Raw genomic sequence first — 12571 nt, 5'->3', positions numbered from 1 at the left:
GCTGGAAAGAGTGCATTGAGAATGATGGTGACTATGTGGAAAAATAAATTATGGGACACAAAACGCCGCTCGTTTTAATGACACCGCTTCTGTCTTCGTTGCTCTTCAACTTTTGGGATTAACAATATAGAAGCCTTTACTTTTGGAGCACTTTTATACAACCTAACGCCACAAGTGCATTTGAGAAGTTTCATCACCGCAGATGCAGAAAGAGCTAGCCTATATAAAAAAACCCCCAAAAAACTGTAGATTATTTTATAAGACAGGGGCGCGTTCGAAATGAATGTTCCTTTTTTATAGCACAATTGAATCATGATACTTGACAATTGTACGTTTAACTTTTATTCAAGTGATTATGTAAAAAACAATTTCTTAAAATCAACAGTTGGTTATTTGATAAGATAGGGGCGCGTTCGAAATGAATGTTTCTCTTTAGGCCACAAGTAAACCACGATACTTTATTTTTGAATTTTAAACGTTAATTCAAGCCATTATATAAAATAATTTTATAAAATCAACAGTAGATTATCTACAGGGCAATGTAGACTATAATGCAGTGTGGACTAAGTCAGTGCGGAGAGGCATGTGAAGTTTCTTCTACTTGGCTATTGGAATGTAAAATACCATTCTTTATATATATATATATATATATATATATATATATATATATATATTAAAAACTGTACAGAAGGTCAGAAAAAACATTGATATCGTCGGTTTCAAGCCTAGCAGAAAGGGGGATCAGTTAACATTAACCGGTCCCCCTTATGTTAGGCTTGAGACTGAGGGTACCAATGTTTTTCTGACTTTCTTTGCAGTTTTAAATAAATAAATATTAAGCTCTTATATTAAAAAATTTTTCTTTGTAATGAAGCAGTTTGTTGGAATTCTTTCGCATAAAACAGTAAACAAATAATGGTTTGATATTCTTATGGTTTCAAATAGGAGGGAAAAAACCTTAACTGCTGTCATCCGTTAAAAAATAAAGAAAAACGAAAATAGAGGGAGGGGGTAAAAACTTTTTTCTTTTTTCTTTAACAACAGCAGTCAAGGGTTTCGATTTGAAATCATAAGAATATTAAACCATGCCTCACGCTAGACATGGTAAAATGTTCTTCTCAAATTTTCAAAAATTAAAAAAGTTCTTAAACTTTGTTCATTTAAAAAATTTTCTTGCCTGATGAAATCAATAATGATCAAACGGTCTGCACATCGTAGCTAGATATGACTATATTTATGTTAGGAAATTAAAAATAAAAATTTGCTCTCTTTGATTGATGGTCATTGCAGCATCTTCACAGATAATTGCCGTCTCAAGATTCATGTACTGTGTTAAGTATCCTCTCGTGTGTCTTTAGGTGACATTGGAGGTCTGCAGCTGACTTACAGGAACAATGGCAGACATGATACACTAAAGTCAATGTCTTAACGGGATTGATTGGATGCGGATGAGGAATATTGTTTTTTGTGCACAACCATGTGTTCCCTCAGTCCAGATGTAGAGCTGCATACCTTACTGCATATCACACACACCGTGCTATGAGGTCGCTGTGGAACATTGAATGATGATGGTCTGTTATTGTTATTAGGTGGCTCACATACCCTGCATGTGAAATGAGAACGCGACCACACATTTCACAGATCCAAATTTGCATGGGTGCCTGACAAAAATTCCAGATCTCACCTCCGAAGTACCCTTTTCAGCTTTGCACGCTCCATTCTCTTAACCTGTAGAGAACCACGGCCATTTTTTTTAAAACAATTTTCGCTAAGCGCCACGATCAACCGCAGTTTCTTCCCAGGTGTCAGTATCTCTCTCTCTCTCTCTCTCTCTCACACACACACTCTCACACATACACACACACACATACACACGCATATATATATTATATATATTTTATATATTATTTTATTTATTTTTTTTTACATGGAGGACACCAATTATCAAGGCCTGGAGGCCATTCAGTGATAAGGGTTATTGCGTGTACAGTGATCAATGATATATATATATATATATATATATATATATATATATATATGAAAGAGAGAAAGAGAGAGAGAGAGAGAGAGAGAGAGAGAGAGAGAGAAAGAAAGAAAGAGAGAAATGAAGAAGCAAACAAAGGACGAAGTACCAATAAAAATTCCGAAAGAGAATGTACTTTTGTGGTAATGTCGTCGTCGTCGTCGTAGTCGTCGTCGTCGTCATCATCATCATCATCATCATCATCATCATCATCATGTTATTGTAACATTCATTCCAACTTACATCATTATTCCCACCCTAACCTACTCTCTCTCTCTCTCTCTCTCTCTCTCTCTCTCTCAGAATTGTCACTAATTTAAATATTTACGTGACAGGGATCGAGATACTGGGGTAATACCCAGCCTCCCCGTCGGGATTCTCGACCGAGGCTAGGATGTCTCCCCCGCCATCCATCCACCAGTACAACCACCGAGCACCCACGCTAACCCAAACCGCATTTCACCCAATACGTTGATGGACGAAAGAGATAGGAAGCTGAGAGCAGAGAGAAAAGATAAAAGCGTGTAAGATGCGACCTATTACTATTCTTCACGTGTTTCGAACACGAGATTTACTCACTAGGAGTTCTCGTATGAGTCATTAGAAGTAGACCACTTACTGGCAAAGAACACGTGATGGTTTCTGTTTTTTTTTATTTATTTAATATCTTCCTTAGGAGGACAGAGTTAGAAACAAGGTCAGTTTTAATTAGCGTTTGGACCATTAATCGAAATCGGGAATCGGAAAAATCGGAGCTTTTTGGGGTATCGGAATTGGTATCGGAATGGGAAATATTTTAGCCTATTTTCCGATGCCAAAACCGATTCCTTAAATTATCTTTTTTCATTTGATTTTGGTTTAAGAAATATCTTCCACTTCTTGTAGTAATAATAAAACAATAAATATTTATTGATTTTAAACTTTCAGTAAAACTAAAATCTCTAGATCACCTATATTGGAATAGTCCCATCACTAGTTTTAATATAAGAAAAATCCATCTCCCTCACTCCGCCCCCCCCCAAAGGAGCAATCTGGGTTACGATAAAAATAAAGGTTACATCAGCCGAGAAAGATTTCTCATTTACTGATCAAGGAGAGCAAAGATACAGTGCATTATTTAAACAGATACTACACTTTGTTTTCCCATATTTTCAGTAGTTACTGCTTCTTTCAATCATTGTTGCAAATCAATCTTCGTTCTCTCAGCAGCCGTTTAGCATGTCGTTGATAATAGCCGTTGGCCTCGTTGACAATAGCCGTTGGCTTTCTTAGAAATGTGTGTGAGAATAAGCGTCGTTTAGGATTTCAGTACTCTCCGTTTCCTTCCAGTGAACGTTTTGGTGGTAGCCCATTCTCGAACCATTCATTCTCTCTTTACGATTAATTCATCTGGCGACCACTGATGCTGCTACCATCATTTTTGTGATCTGTGGATGAAGAGGTGCTGGATCGTGAGATCTTTCTTGTATATCATATATCAACTCTTGCTGACAGAATCCGTTTCCATTCGTTGGCTTTACATAGCGGAGGCGTTCGAAAGAATTGCCCCCTATTTTATTTATATTCGGCACGAATAAATCAAAAGGCATTTCAAATTACATTGTTAAGATGACTGAACTTATGCATTAATGGCCTTTAATTTTCATCTCTCTGATGCAAATATTGACGGGGGTAAACTCTAAGAAAAAAATTCTTGTCATGGACGTGAGTCAGGAGAAGAGATGCGCCATTGGATTCCTCCACACAGAAAATTGAACTGATCAATATTCACCGACGCCTGTTGAACATTTATGAAAACGATGCAAGTAGAAGATGTGTTCGTCGCTTTCAGAGTGTCGACAATTAGCAAAGCACGATGCGGACGCTCATGAATAGATACCACTCCATCGCTAGCGAAAGTGCATTTACAATGATGGTGACTATGTAGAAAAATAAATTATGGGTCACAAAAGGTCGCTTGTTTTAATGGTACAATTTCCATCTTCGTAGCTCTTCAACGGTGCATTACTTTTGGAAAGATCATTGTATGTTTTTATCTATGTTGCTAGTTGTGTCAATACGTTTCAGTTTCGTCGTAGTTTGTCATTGTCACCTAAATCTGTAGGTTAGTTTGCGTACTTGACGTTTAGGTTATTTATATTAATGGCGTGTTTTGTATGATGCCAAGCCGTCCTTTGGTCCCAGTTTCAGTTAATTTAAAAAAAAATTAATTTCAATGCCATTAAAATTCCAGAGAAGACGCACAGACATTATCAGAAAGAATACAGTTGTAAAGGACAGTTGCGAGAATGTAGGATAATTTGCAACGGGTATCAAAAGGAGCGGAAAATACTAGAAATCTTGAGAAATGTCACTAAAAATTTCTTTCCATTTTTTTTTTTTTGGGGGGGGGGTATCTCAGTGTCAATTATGTGGGAACTTCGACTACCACTGAACTGGCCAGCAAAAACAAAGAGATCTTGAAGATGAAGAAAATAAAAATAAAACCACGGATAGTAGGAATGCTTGAATCAATACTGAAAAACTTTGACAAAAACAAAACAAAACAAACAAACAAAAAAAAAAATGAAAGCGATTGGAATCTGAGAAGATACAACGGAAAAAAAACTAAAAGAAAATCCTTGAATGCGGAAACTAACACCACACATGAACTACAGACACAAACTGGACATAGAGAAACAGCTACAGATGTAGAACGCAAAGAAACATAACATAAAATCATGAAAACTCAGACGGTATAATTGTAAGGTGCCTCCATGCGCCCTTCTGATCCTGCCACCTCTACTTTTTGCATGTATGCCACCATAAACTGGCACTACACCAAATAAATGAGGAGGGTCAAGTAGGATAGAAAAACCGAGGAGAGAAAGTACTAGCCAGACCTCCGCTGGATGAGTGCGAAAAGAACTAGGACCTTGAGGACATTTTTTCATACCCAAATTCCAGTGAAGACCAATGGTCGCCGCCAACAAGTACATAATAAGCAAATGTAGCAAACTAGTCCCAAAAGAATATAAAAATAACACGATCAAGTGGGGAAGGCAGGTACACTGGTAATTATGCAGACAACTGAATCTTGAACACCTAGACAAGTGGTACAAACACAAACCGGAAGCGGCACTTGAAAATGAAAGTCTCCAAATCATATGGGACATGGATATACAGACAGATAAATCCGTCCAAGCAAGACGACCGGATGTCATACTATTTAACAAGAAGGAAAATACCTGTCAGATTATAGATTTTGCCGTTCCAGCAGACCACAGAGTGAAGATGAAAGAGACGAAAAAACGGAACTGACCATAGAGTTAAAACGAATATGGGAGATAAAAATAGCCAGGATAACAATGATAATAGTAGAGATGGCTGGTAAGATACAAGGGATAACATCAATGGAAACTGTTTTTTTTTTTTTTTTTTTTTTTTTTTTTACAAAGGCATCACCACATTATCAAGGCCCAGAGGCCACTCAAGGATAAGGGTTGAAATATTAAAGAAAATCCTCGAATGTGGAAACTAATACAAATGACCTACGGGCACAAATTGTACATGCAGAAAATGCTACAGACATAAAACGAAAAGAAGTATCACACGGAATCATGAAACTGGATCTGTATATTTATAAGTTAACCCCCTACCTTGCTTCGAATGTTTTTTTTGTGTCACTAAAAACTGGCGTCAAACCAAATAAGCGAGGAGGGTCAAGGAGGAGGGAAAGATAGAGGAGAGAAAGCACTAGCCAGATCTCCGGTGGGACTGGGACCTTGGGGAGGCTTTTTGCCACCCAAATTCCAATGAATACCAATGGTCGCCACCAACGAACGCAAATTCATCTGTAATGGTTATCGAAATAGGCGGAGAGTACTGTAAATCTGAGGAGATTTGTTATCATGCAGACTCCAGGGAACACCACAAGTTGTCCTCAAAGAGAAATCTTTGATGATGGCCTGTGTGACTATTCCTACCGAGTAACTAATAATAATAATAATAATAATAATAATAATAATAATAATAATAATAATAACTGCATTTTGAAGACCCAAGCAAATTTTATAAACACAAACCGGTAGCAGTACTTGAGAATAGACATCATAAAATACTATGAGACATCGACAGCCAAACAGAGAAACCTAGCCAAGAAAGGAGACCAGATATCATAATAGTTAACAAGGAGGAAAAAACCATGCCAGCTGGTAGATTTCGTCGCCTCAGCAGACCACAGGGTGACCATCAAGGAGATGGAGAAGCGAAGCAAATACACGGAACTTGCTCGAGAGCTAAAAGGAATCTGGAATATGAAGAAAGTTAAAATAACGCTAACAATCATAGAAGCGATGGGAACAATCCCGAAAAAATTGGAATGAGGGGAAAACCGAGAAGATACAATGGATAGCAATAATAAGAACAGTCGAAATCTTAAGGAAAACTTTATAATGCAGAAATGAATACACATGAGCATCTGATGTTAACCGGTCATAGAGAAACTTCAACAGAAGCAAAAAAAAAAAAAAAATGTGTCGCATGGAACCAAGAAAATTGAAACTGTCAAACTGTAAGTTAATTTTTCCCCGACACACAAAGCAAAAAAAAAAAAAAAAATACTTGGTAGTTGCATCATACCAAATAGTCAAGACAGGTCGGGGAGGACGGAAAGACCAAAGAGAGAGAGAGAGAGAGAGAGAGAGAGAGAGGGAGAGAGAGAAAGAGAGAGAGAGAGAAAGCGAGCAAGAGCAAGCGAGCACTAACTAGGCCTCCACTGAATTAATGTGAAGAGGACTGGGACCTTCTGGGGGCTTATTGTTTGCAAAAGTCCAATTGCCATTGCCAGCGAGAAGTCAATGCCAAGCGGCTGTTGCGATGATGCAAATTCATTTGTAAAAGTTACCGACAGAGGTGGCGAGAATATGAAATCCAGGGATACTTGTTGTCTCTCTAATTCCAGGGAACACTACCTGTTGTTCTCAGTGAGAAATCTCTGAAGATGACCTGTCTAGAAATAAAAATTAATCAATAAATAAATAGTAATCATGATCTAAGGCAATTTCAATTTACTATGTACGTTATTACCCTCCACCCCTCCTTTGCAAAAGATGGGATCGCTCGATGACTGCAGACGTTATGCAAAAAATAAAATAGAATGAATAAATAAATATATAACAAACATTCAATAAAAATCTCTACTGTTATATAAAAGTCACTTTGCGTGTATGTGTGTGTATGTGTGTGTGCATGTGTATGCGTATGTATGTGTATGTGTGTGTATGCGTATGCGTGTGTGTGTATGTGTGTGTACGTGTGTATATGTGTGTGTGTGTGTGTGAGAGAGTTCCTTTCTTATAGGTTCCAAAATGGCTGAGCTTATATTTTGTAAATTACACACAAAGGTAATTTATATGTCTGGCAGTGTTCTTAGACATGTTTTGTACAGAAATTTATCTAATAAGTATCGAAAACTGAAACAAATCCGATCCTAAAACTAATCCTTCGTTCTTAAATCTATAAAAATGAATTTTTACAGGGTAATATTTTACTTACGCAGACAAAGAGAGATAATAAAATATCAGCAAATCATTTTTTCTTATAAAAAAAAAACTGACTTATTGACATCTGCACCCATATCTCAGTGGCAAAGCATTCGACTACAAATCGAATGGTCCCGTGTTCCTGCCCTGGTGTATTTCATTTCATTTTTCCCACTTATCAATAAGTTCAATTTACGGTAAAAAGAGCGGTACCATTTAAAATCGCTGCAGATCATTTCTTCATTTGCATTTTTAAAACTAAACATTATTCAGAAGTGACCTTTTCAGGGCATTCATCGTCACGCCAAAATATACATGTTGTATATTCATCTTAGTTTATTTTTAATCAGTCCATATACCTGTAACGTTGGTACATTCGTAACATCACCAGATTTGAATGCTACTGTTTTAATTTCGGTTTCGATTCTAGCTGATGGCATCCAAATAATTTATGTTTACTTTTGAAATCACGACTCTATAAGAATATATACGAAATCTGGACAAATTAAAATATCATATTTAAGCGTATTTTACGACCAGGCAAAGCCTATCCCCCTCCCCCCGCTAGTATATGATACACTCAGATGGAGGACAGGATGGTCCGCTTATGTAATTGACGATCTCATCCTCCATATTGTTAGACCTTAAATTATATCCGATGGTGAGGCCCCAGCTTTCGGGCTCTGGGGAGAGTGGAGCCACCTTTTAATTGCCATTGCTCCCAGGTCCACTCTGATCCGGAGTGGTAGTACCTGTTAGGGTCCGAACTATGGGTTAAATAGAAACTGACTTGCAAAAAACAAATATATTATATTAAAAAAAATTTCTTCAAAATCACCGGATTCGGCATTAAATAACCTGAAAAGAGTTGATATGCCGTAAAACAAAAACAACCAACCAATCTATATTGTTAATTAATAGTAGAGTGATTGAAAAGGTCGCATAATAAAGAGACGAAATAAACCGATATGCGATAGTGAAAGAATGTAGATTCATTTACTTTAAAATACATGAGAAAGAATAAAGATAAAGAAGGTAAGAATAAGAGTTCGTTGAGAAGAGAGTAACGTTACTGGCGGTTAGTATTTGATGACAGGCTGACGGGTAAATCAGGAGAGTTGGTTGGGTTGCCATGCTAACCAGGAGTGCGTTATCGTCACATCTTGACATGTAAAGAGTTCAGCGAAAAAGTGATACAGAACAGGAAGTGACGTATGACTTGCCCTCTGGTGGCCAGGTATATATCACCAGAGTTAAAGGGCGATAATCGAGTTTAGCTTAGGAGTACCGTTATGTGTCTGTGTGTCCGTTGGCTGGGCACTTCATTTCCCACAATACATACGTTATACACCTTTCACATACATTTTAATTAATGGTGATTAATCTGCTATCGCTAGAGTAAACAAATCCCAATTTAACCATCAACATAAACAAAGCACATTTAAATAAATAAATAAATAAATCTTTTAAAAAAAAAAGATGCCTTCGTTTTATTAACATTAAGGATATTTAACTACCAATTATTTAAACAGTAATAAAACAGATAATATGTTAAAATAAAATATAATTTAAAAAAAAAGAATTAAATTACTACAATTTTTAACGAATAAAAAGACACAGTTGGTTTATTTATTTAAAAAATATTTTGTTGACAACAGCAATTATTTTTATGGGAGCAAAATCACATTGAAAATACTTGTACATCAAAACATCTGGTATATTTTAACTAGTTTATGTCCATAGAGTGAGAGAGCATAGTGCTTGTAAACAAGCATAGCGAACAGACCAAGTAGATGACCTTCAACCTCATCTTTCAATGAGACTTTCATCTTGTATACCATATTTAAAAAGATATTAATATTACTAAGCCTATTATGAACTGAAAAAAATGCATGGCGAACATTACCAAGGCTGCTTCTAAGAAGGTGGGCTTGCTCTACCGTGCTAAAAAATTACTTCCACCAGAGAGCACCCTATATCTATATAATTATACAACTTGCGCCTTTTTTGGAATCGTGTTATCGACCATCGAGCGATTCTACCTTTAAAAAATGGGATGACAGGTGAATTTATATATATATATATATATATATATATATATATATATATATATATATATATATATATATATATATAGAGAGAGAGAGAGAGAGAGAGAGAGAGAGAAAGAGAGAGATAGAGAGATAAAGGGGAAAGAGTTTGCTTGAAGCATTGCTGGTAAATAAATATAAGTGTATTAGAAAACTATAGCAATGTGGGTTTCCACAGCACTTCTCCACCGGTAACAAACATTGCTATATATATATATATATGTGCGTGTGTGTGTGTGTGTGTTTATTTGTTTTTCTTAGCGATACTTTGTTGAATGAATTCAATTATTTATACGAAATTGCATTTTTACCTAAATGCGAGTTTGGGAATAATTTTCCCTTAGAAATTTGGTACCCCCTTAACTGGGGAGCGGCATATATACTATTTTTTAAAATATAATTACCCACTGACACGTGTTTCGTCTTCTACAACTCATCAGAGTGGCTGAATATATATATATATATATTTATATATATATATATATATATATATATATATATATATATATATATATATATATATATACTAGCAGTGGGTATTCGGCGTTGCCAGGGGTTTTAGATACGTGTGTGGTTGGAGGGGGGGGGGTAAAATGAAAACAAAGCGAAGAAATAACCTTGTTTAAATATTATAAAAACAAACAATGTTAAAACTATCAAGAAAAAATCCTGAAAAAAAAAAAAAAAAAATTAAAAAATGAACGTGATGCAATATGAACGGTCCGGCGGTTCCCGGGTGTTTTAAAAATCCCCAAAAAAGTTTGAGGAGGGGGCTCGAACTCGAATCATTTAGGCGACAGCGAACCCCCCCCCCGAAAACAAACGTGATGAAATAACTAAAAAACAAATATCAATTCCGCAGGGAACGAATTTTAAACGATTTTTTTTTTGTTTTCTCGAATTCTAAATGAATTTATTTGTTTTAATTTAAGTGTAATGCAAGTGAATTCACGATATCGTTGCGTTGTAATAATAAACAGTAAAGAATTCATTCTTTGTGTAAAACTAAATGTTTACTTGCAAGCAATAAATAAATAAAGGTACAGTTATATTTCAAGGTTAGAGTCGTTAAAACCGGAAGTAAGAACTGGTTAGTCCCGCAGGTTGCGTTTTACACTAACCAAAAAAAAAAAAGCAAAAAGAAAACAATAATAATAATCGCGTTTTCTTTTTATATTTTTTTTATTTTTATTTAGTTTTAGCGTAAAAACAGAAAGCATAAATCAGGGAAAGAAGAATAAAAAAACAAAAAAAAAAATGCCATAAATAACCTTGTACGATTCCAAACCGGTGTTTCCTCGTACTGTTCCTTGTGAACGACTCCGATACGGTGTAAATGGGGTGCGGGAAAGGAGGAATCTAATAGAGAGAAAAGATGTTGCAACTTCCATTGAATCTAACCGATTTTTGCAGTGAACTTTCACCGGGAAAAATATAGGAATGTACGGTTATCGAGGAAATGTAAGGGTAATAGGCCTATATCATACCTCGGATATGTGCTGCAGTTTGTGCACATTACATTTGCATGTAATGTCTTGACTTTTAATCCTATTAAGGTCAAACTCACACGGGAAAAATTAGTTCATTTTATATATATATATATATATATATATATATATAAATTCACCTGTCATCCCTTTACATATATATATATGTGTGTATATATATATATATATATATATATGTGTGTGTGTGTGTGTGTGTGCGTGTGTGTATGTGTGTGTGTGTTTTATGTAAATACAGTCATATCTTGCTACGATGTGCAGACCGTTTCAATCATATTTGATTACATCAGGCAGGAAATATTAAAATACAAAAATTAAAAAGATACTAGACCTTTTCAAATTTTGAGGAGATAAATAATGCCATGATTGGCAATAAGAAAAAAGTTAAAGAAATTTGATTTTTGCTTATTGCTAATCATGGCATTTCTCTCCTCAAAAGATGTGACTGTATTTACATAAAGAATAAAAAAATTATAATTTGCTCTCTTTGATTGAGCACTATCAACGACCCTTGTTAAAATTCCATTATTCTTAATTTCTGGATATCTTTTTACCTTTTTTTTTTAAACCTTAATTTACTTGATTCTTCCGGCCTTGGCAGACGTGTTTTAAATATTCTCTCCAGTGCTTTTTCTGTGCACATTTGAACTTTTCTTTTAATGATTTTGAACTCATTTCATTTGTGATTTTTTTCAAGGAATTCTGCCTTTTGGATCATTTTGGAACATCTTCCAGTTACGCGATTTCTTTGGAACTTACCTGTTGGATTGGAAGTTTTTAATTCGACCGTGTTTGGATTTTACCATTCTTGGATTTTTTACCCTTCACCGGACTATCCATTCATGTGAAATCTTTTTATCATTTTTTCTGTTACTTCTTATTCCCCTTACCTCACCCTTTTTTTAACCAAGTAAGATCTGTGACTTACTTGTGGTTTCATTAAATACTTTTACATGCAAAATCCGATCCCGCATTTTGCTAATTCCTGCCCTCTGATGAGAAGGGAAGTATTTCTTCGAAACTCCGCGGATTAAGGACTATCCACTTATCTTGTGCTTCCTTTTTCAAGATGTCTTTTAACATGTTTTATTAATCATTTGTTCATATATATATATATATATATATATATATATATATATATATATATATATATATATATATATATATATATATACCCAAAACCTTTGGCCTTGATGGAGAGGAGACTAATATTTGCTGCTCTTAAATGATCTAAAATAACAGCAAGGGGAGCAATATGGCCGCGCCGACACTTTAGAGGAACGATAAGTAATAAAATTTAAAACTGTTTTAAACATGAATAAATGCCACTAAAACGTATGAAATGATCTTGCATGAATCGAACATCAGTTTTTGAGTAGTATAAGAGATGCAAAGAAGGCAGGAAGTCTGTGGGGAATGATGAGAAGTGTA

General features: G+C 35.4%; 1 long non-coding RNA gene across 3 annotated transcripts in view; it reads left to right on the top strand.

Moving 5' to 3' along the window:
• The window catches only part of LOC145243475 (uncharacterized), a 129562-nt gene extending 117313 nt beyond the window's left edge, over window positions 1-12249 (top strand). For all 3 annotated transcript variants that reach the window (XR_013862888.1, XR_013862889.1, XR_013862887.1), the window contains exon 2: window positions 11838-12249. This is a non-coding gene — a long non-coding RNA (uncharacterized LOC145243475). The remainder of the gene's footprint in view (window positions 1-11837) is intronic.
• The last annotated feature ends 322 nt before the right edge of the window (window positions 12250-12571 follow it).

The sequence above is a fragment of the Euprymna scolopes genome, chromosome 22 (genome assembly GCF_053919585.1).
Source record: "Euprymna scolopes isolate OS-2025 chromosome 22, ASM5391958v1, whole genome shotgun sequence".
Taxonomy (NCBI): domain Eukaryota; kingdom Metazoa; phylum Mollusca; class Cephalopoda; order Sepiida; family Sepiolidae; genus Euprymna; species Euprymna scolopes.
This window is presented reverse-complemented; position numbering and strand designations above follow the sequence as displayed.